Consider the following 8,107-nt stretch of genomic DNA (forward strand, 5'->3'; position numbering starts at 1 on the left):
CCTAGAGTCGTATATTCTGATAATGGTCAGCCATTCTCCTCAGAGTTAATGAAGCACGTTTCCCTGTTGTTAGGGTACCAGTGGAAGTTCCATTGTGTACGCCATCCTGAAGCAGCCGGTCTGGTTGAGAGACATAACCAGACTCTGAAAATCCGAATTGCAAAAGTCTGTAAAGAAAAAGGTGTGGACTGGCTAGTAGCTCTGCCAGTCGCTTTGTTTTATATGCGCATGGTCGCACATTCCAGATCAGGTCTGTCCCCGTATGAGGTCGTATTCGGCCGCCCCCCTAACATGTGGGGTACTCCTAGACCCCGAAGTATTACCGATGTTTCATGTAATATGCTGACAGATTACCTAGCTTCCTTGATGTCTGCCCTCAACTCATGTCGTTCACAGGTTGCCGCCGCATTTCCAGACAATACCGAGGTGGCACCACATGAAATCGTTCCAGGCTCCTTGGTGATGATCAGAAATTTTGACAGATCAAGTCCGCTGGAACCACGTTGGAAAGAGCCACGTCAGGTCCTCTTGACCACCCGTACCGCCGTCAAGTTGGAAGGCAGAAAAGGATGGATCCACCTTTCTCATGTTAAACTTTTTAAAGGACTGAAATCCGTTTCTAAAAACATTTCCCAGGATTCGAAGGACTGCCAAAATATTGCTCTTAAGGACTGTCCCGCACAAGACATTATTACAACCCCTCCCTTGTTAGAGAAAACTCCGCAACAGGAGTATAAGTTAAAGCTCAGGTCTAGTAAAATAAGTCAGTCAGTTTGATTGTATAAGTCCTCCCCTAGGTGAAACGGTTAGACTGTTTCTGACATGTATAAAATAGACCCCCATAGTGAGAGAGTCAGTAATAACTCAATTCAATGTATCGTTTTTCTGAGTTTCGTATTATTCATCAGCATAATGATTTCCTGCACCAGCTATGCATTCTATCTGTATTTTCCAGTTCCTCATGTAAATATGTCTGCTAATGCTACAGTAGAGCACACGTTTAGTGATCTGCCTCCTCACGAATATTCTTACCGCCTCGCTATGCGTAACAACACATTTATCCGTATGTTACATTATTCACACCAGACCAGCAATGCCACTAATTGTTGGGTGTGTGGTCGACTCCCCCCTTTCCAGACACCGAAGGGAGTTCTGCCACTGTTTCCTTATCCATTTTCACACAATGGTTCGTGTGGAGCATGGTCCACGTTAACGTCATCCTCAACAGATATGTCTTTTCTTAACAGTACATGTTTCCCAGACAAGCAAGGTCTCCCCCACAGAACAGGTTTAGATCTAGAAAATGAAGTATATAATTTAGGTAATTATTCGTCGAATTTTATGGTCCTGAATGTTCAGTCTGATACTACTCCAGACTTACCTGCTATTTCAGTACTACCAGTCAAAGGTGAATTATGTGTCCGCAGTCATGGTTCTGTACATGTAGGACATAGTGAATGTACTACTGTTATCCAGTATAGTGACAGTGGGAAATCTGTTTTCAAAGCTTCACGTCATTCTTATTTTATTTGTGGTCAAACCGCATATGTCCGTCTGCCCCTCGATTGGGAGGGAACCTGTTACATTGCTTTCCTACTGCCACCTGTTTTCCTAGCCCCATCTGATTATCACAGAAACACACATCTAGTACACATTAGGCATAGAAGGGAGTCCCCAATTGTCGATTATACTGAAACTAATCTAGAACAGTATACAGATTTCAATAAAGGTTTCTTTTTCTTTGTAGGACCTGTCCAGAATAGTAAACTGATCCGTAGGTTAACAAGAACCCTTGAAGCTGTAGTAAATGAGACTGCCTCTGCTCTAGGTAACCTAACCGAAGAACAATCTGCTATGAGATTTGTCGTTTTGCAAAATCGTCTCGTCCTTGACGTCATACTGGCCGATAGGGGCGGGGCCTGTAGAGTCATCGGATCTAGTTGCTGCATTTTCATTCCAAATAACGCGCCGTCTGTTTATTCAGCTATAACCAGACTCCATAAAATTGCCCATCTGTTACACCAAGATCCAGGCACCTGGACATGGTCCGGTTGGTTCTGGAATATAATTTCCGCATGGGGATGGAAAGTCCTGTCCTTTCTAGGTATTGCAGTAGCGATCATATTCAGCTGCTGCCTCTGTATACAATGTGGCCCTGCGATTTGCAGCATGTGTGCTACCTCTTGTATTCCTAGTCCCAAGCCCCGTTCTAAATCCCGTTCCAAGACAATTCGAGACGAGCAAATGGTACTGTATGAAATGATAGATGGTATCATGAAAATTGATGTTTCCTGATGGAAACGTAGTGACAAGGAGGGAATGTGGAAAAGTAAATTTTGCCATGTTCTGTGTCCCTACGCCTCATCCATCATATGTTATGTGTGCATGACCAATATGCATATGTTATTCCCCATGTCCGATTAATGACGCAATTACAGTTGTGTCCACCTCTAGTATGTTAGTTTCCAGTCCTCGTGAATACTACGAATATCAGGCCTATGTAAAGTAATGTTGCCACGTTTCTCAGTGTGCACGTTATTTCATTATAAAGTCCCCGTTTCCAGGCCTCAAAAGGGCCCGGACAACAGATTCAGCTCCTGTCTCCTGAAAGCCTCGCTGAGGAGCGATACAGCCCCCACCTGTATCCTCGACCCTTCACTTACTTCCTGCCTCGCAGTGCCCGGTGCAGCTTGGCTCTGCCTCTGAGTCTGCCAAGAGTATGTTATGATTCCAGCTATCAGTTCAGTCCTTCTTCTCTGCATTCCTAAGCTACTGAACTGCATCAATAGTTTCCGTCATTGTCTAGCCTTTTCGTCTCCATGTTAGAGAAATACTGTATTAATGGTCATTTAATATTCTTCATCACGCATTTCATGTAGAATAATGTATGGTCCAGTCTTAGAATCAAGTTAGCTTTTCCCCTCATGACTTCTAGTTTATATCAACATGTTCCCTAAACATCAGATACCAGATAGGGTTTAGGTACATGTCGCTCCGACCCTCCAGACTCAAGTCTCTGCTCCTAGCACAGAGTTCGTAGCCCCAGCTTCTCCTAGTAACACGTCATTGCCAGTTTACGCGCACCATTAGATTAGAGGTCCCGGCTCCTTAGGTAGCCCCCTCCAATGTTTCCGCCCATTCATGACATATTCTGTTACGTTTGCATCACATGTCTAAGTATACTCCCAGTTACACCTCTTTTTACTGTTATCTCTCGCGACTGCTACGCGTCACACCTTCTGCTCCACCCACTGTTACGCCTACTGCAATGTAATGCTATGTGTTTGCGCTATGTATATAAGTTGATGTATTGTTATTAAAAGTTAGCGCGCTCATCCCAGATCAAGCCCCGGCAGCTGCTGGGCCCCAGTTGTCCTGCTGGGCCCTGTCACCTCTGTTCCTATGCAGGTTGTCCTGATCCTGTCCTTATGCTGTAATAAACCTGCAGAAACTCCTACTACCTCGAATCTTGACTCTTATTTTATTGAGCTATCTGTTATTCATTCATTAATTCAAAAATAGATCCGGTATTATTTATTTATATACCACAGCTGGGAGATCGAGTTCCCGAGAGAGAGATACAAGACCTCTATCATTCTAAAACCAAGGTACAGAGCTGATTAGACCCCTAGAGAATTCTTGAACAGATTCTAGGCAGAGAAATACGAAACTTAAACTACTCACAGGGTAGGCGTATGTTAGAAGCACAAGTTGAGTACTTTTAGCCAGTCTTTTTATCACTGTATGTATTTTATGCATTTTATGTATTCTATGATTATGGCTTAGAAACCATATCATGCTTTTACAGTACTATTTTATAATACTATTCGTATAATATCCATTGTACTTCTTAACCAGCATTTCAATTGTAGCAGTGCATTTCTTATGCTTAAGAAATAAGACTGTTCAATAAATACTTTTATTGAAAACGCCCATCTCTCTATTTCTAAGCAACTCTGGTGAAACGAAGCATACACATCTGACTGAGTGAAATACCCGTCTACTGTTTCCGCGACTCTAGAGATACGTTTCATTCTGAGGAAACAAAATTGTCATGTTATATGGTTGTCAGAAACGAATCCCATCTTGTTTATTCGAGAACGTTTCTAGTGACCTCTGAGCTAGCTGGCACTCACAATTAAGTCTAATATATTCGGCAGAGACCTAGTCGACCTAAGTCCTACGTCTAAGCTGCAGGGTATTTTATTCCAATGCGCAGAGCCTATTGGGAATATAGGAACTACACTACATGGCGCCCAACGTTTGGTAAGGCGATAATTTAACGCTAGATACTAGAGTAACTCAGTCGTGCTTTTCACACAGACCCCTTTTTCCCGTAAAAAACTCCAAAAGACGTCTGGAGTGGGTGAAAGGCTAATATCGGCCAAAACTGAGTAGGAAAAATAAAATCCCATGTTTTTGTTTTTGGTTTGATTCAACGTTGAAGGATACAGTGTTCCAAAATATTGTGCACCTAATCTTTGTTTCCTTGAAACTTGTTCTGCGAACAAACTTCCAGTCGACAAATGTCGAATAGTGATGAGGAAAGAGAAAGAGTTGCAGCAGCAGCTCAAGCAGTTTTAGATGACAGAAATATCCTACAACATGACCCGGATGCTATACTCATCCCGATCAATGTAAGAAAAAGTATAACTTATAAACTGATAAACAATGCAGTTTCATCTAGAGGTGGCAAAGTAATCTTTGTCAAAGAGGCACATGAATATCGTCAGACAGAGGTATTCTATTCATGGATTCAGTTCCCTGCAGCAGATGCAGGAATACACGAGTTCCACTACTACAAGGTAGCGGAACCTCCAGAGTAATACGTTCCTTTTGAGGACATAGAAATTCCATTACCTTACCAACAGCATGAGCTCTGGTTTAAAGCTGCCCTAAAACATCAAAATCACATTACCAGGCTCGGTCCACTAGGTAGACCAGGAGCAACATGGCCGGTATTACCCAGCTATACACCACATCCAGACATTGAAAGAATGTCAGATGTAGAGTTGTTAGCTCAGCTAAAACAATTAATTAAAATACATAGACAATTGGTTTAATATGTCATGTGGACACTAACAGTCCAACCAGCTGTAAGAATCCCACAGCAAACCCCTCACCAGTGGAACACGAACAAAATCACACCACAGACTATACAGTCAGTCATTGGTAAACTACCAGCAAAACGAGAACAAATTCCGTTCTGGTTAGCAAAACAAATTAATCAAATAGAGGCAGTATTCCCTGATAGTACGCCTTATGAGAAACACAGGATTCTGACAATCTGTTTACCTATGCGAATTGCACCACACGTAGAGGATTGTGACACTTGGGGAACAGTCTTTGCTTCAATCTACACTAAAACACATGGTGTTCCATCCATGGTGGTAATACCAGACGTTCTAAGACAGATTCAAAATTAATACGGTCCAGAACCAGCTTTAAATCTAGGTATGAAATTACTGAAAGATTTTAAACAGGTTCAGGCTATACTATTAGCCAACATTAAAGGTGAAGCAGCATCAGTGGCAATCCGCCAGAAACTAAAAGAAACAGACATTTCTGAGCGACCACAGGAGCTTGCCAGAATTATTGAAAAATCCTATGAAGAACTAGGCAGAGATAGTTTTGGGTGGGAAACCACTAAAACCACAACTAACAGAGAATCCTGAAAAAACTATTATAAAAAATAATCTCACTACTCCTAAAAAGAAGTGGGAAAATACTAAACAAACACCTCCTAAAGAGAAACCCTCTCAGTCCAGAGGAAGATATCCCCAACGAGGAGGTATGTCTCACCAACGGGAAGTCCTCTGCAAAAAGTTATAGCCTTAGAAGTAGGCATACTTTAAGAAAACCTGATAGCTATCAAGATATTGATACACGTTCCTCTCGTACCTTTTAGACTTCACCGCAAAAATCAGAAAGAAGAGGATGGTCAGAACAGAAAGAAGAACGCGTGAAGTCCAAGGACGAACAGCACGTTCCAAAAAATAAGAAAACTCAATTCACCAAGAAGAAGAAGAATGTAGCAAGTGTAAAGATCAGACATGCCGAGGATTCTGAGGACACAACTCAAGAACGGGAAATGGGCTCAGACAATGCTAGACAGCACAGCAGAAGTAAACATAGTTCGCAAGATCCTGATGGATTATCTGGAGACATTGGACTTGAATGAAAACATTCAGGTTGAAACTGCCGACACCAGAGTTAGTGTACCCCACAAGTTATATAAAGTAACACTCCGGATGGAGGGGGACATAACAAGAAAAATAAAAGCTCTCCCCTGGGACAAACGTTCCAAGGGTTATGACATACTTCTAGCTGAAAAAGACTGGCCACCTGCAGTTGCTAGGGAGTGCCCACATGGCGAAGAGATAATTATGCTAGCCTTCTCGAATCACATTCCAATTCATAAAAACATATACATATGCCAGGAAATGGGCAGCGGCCCAAGCCCCAGCATTATATAAAAATCATGTAGGATGGGATGAGGACTCTCCTCACCATAAAATCCAATTAAAAAATCAACCTACTGCTCAAAGGCAGAATCCAGTCAAGCAAGAAGCTAAAAAACAAGTTAGGGAGATGTTAGATCAACTTGAATATCAAGAGGTGATTGAAACATGCACCTCATCTATGAACAATCCTTTGTTTCCTGTCTCCAAGCCAGACAATTCATATTGTCTAGTTTTGGATTACAGACACTTAAACTCTTGTTGCAAAACTTTTGCAGTACAACATTCACATAGTGCAGCACTAATGAATAACATTGTGCCGAAAAAATATAAAACCACATTAGACATTTCAAATGTTTTTTTCCGTCAAAACATTGCACCAGAAAGCAGGCATGTGACCGCTTTCTCAATCTTTGGGGTCTCAGCGGCAATTTTGCTGTCTCCCCCAGGGATTTAAGAATAGTCCGGGGTTATTTTCAACCAGAGTAGCAGAAATACTAGAAATGTACGATGACGAGGCATTATCTTATGTCGATGACATTATCTTACAGACGATGATTTGGACGTGCACTTGAAAAGAGTAAACACCATAATACTTGGGTTCGCTTCTGAAGGGTACAAATTCAATTTTAAGAAATCCTGAATTGCCCACCTCAACGTCCTATTCTTAGGATATGAGTTATCAAGTTAAGGCAAAAGCCTGGCAGCAAACTTTCTTGAGAAATGTGCGCTGCTCCAACCTCCAAAAACACTGAAAAACTTACAGTCAATTCTAGGTTTCCTGAATTTCGGAAGAACTTATGTTCTAAATTACGCGGAAAGGGTTACACCTCTCTACGAGTTCATCAAACCTGATATTATACAAACAAATTGGACTCAGAAATTTTGCGTTCAGTACAAACAGACATGTTAGCAAAAACAAAATTAGATACACGCAATAATGCGCGCAATCTCATGATCCGTGTCATCCCAGGGAAATGCGGATTCACATACCTAACCTTTAATGAAGGAGAAAAGGTACCAATTGCATTTTTAATCACACTTGTATACACAAGCAGAAATGAAATTCACTTCAACAGAAACAATTCTGACAGCGGTTCAAACTGCAGTAGCAAAAGAGAGAACTCTTGCGCAGGGTAAATGCATAATGATCGTTACACCTGTCCCTGCCTTAGAGGCAGTGACAAAGGCAAGCATTCCCAATGCTAAGGCTTTACATCCAAAATGAATACAATGGGTTAATTCTCATGCTGCAACAGACGTTGAATACGTGTTTGACCCTTATTTAAAAACACAAGAATTCCTGCAATACGAGTACGAATGTCCAATGCCGACCGAAATTCTGCCTCTAGAACATTACAGATGTATAATCTATACAGTAAGCCTGGGCATAAATGCCGACCGAAATTCTGCCTCTAGAACATTACAGATGTATAAACTATACAGTAAGCCTGGGCATAGTTTGCGTAGCAGCACTACACGTAGCTTCACGTAGTATACTTTAAACTTTGCGTAGTACACGTAGTCTGCATAGCGTAGCTGAAAACACTGGGCCTTATTTATGAAGGCCTTGCGCCGCCGGTGCGTCACTTTTTCCCATTTTAAAAGTGACGCACCGGTGGCGCAAAGCCTTCATAAATAAGGCC

This window comes from Lissotriton helveticus, chromosome 7 (genome assembly GCF_964261635.1).
Source record: "Lissotriton helveticus chromosome 7, aLisHel1.1, whole genome shotgun sequence".
Lineage (NCBI taxonomy): Eukaryota > Metazoa > Chordata > Amphibia > Caudata > Salamandridae > Lissotriton > Lissotriton helveticus.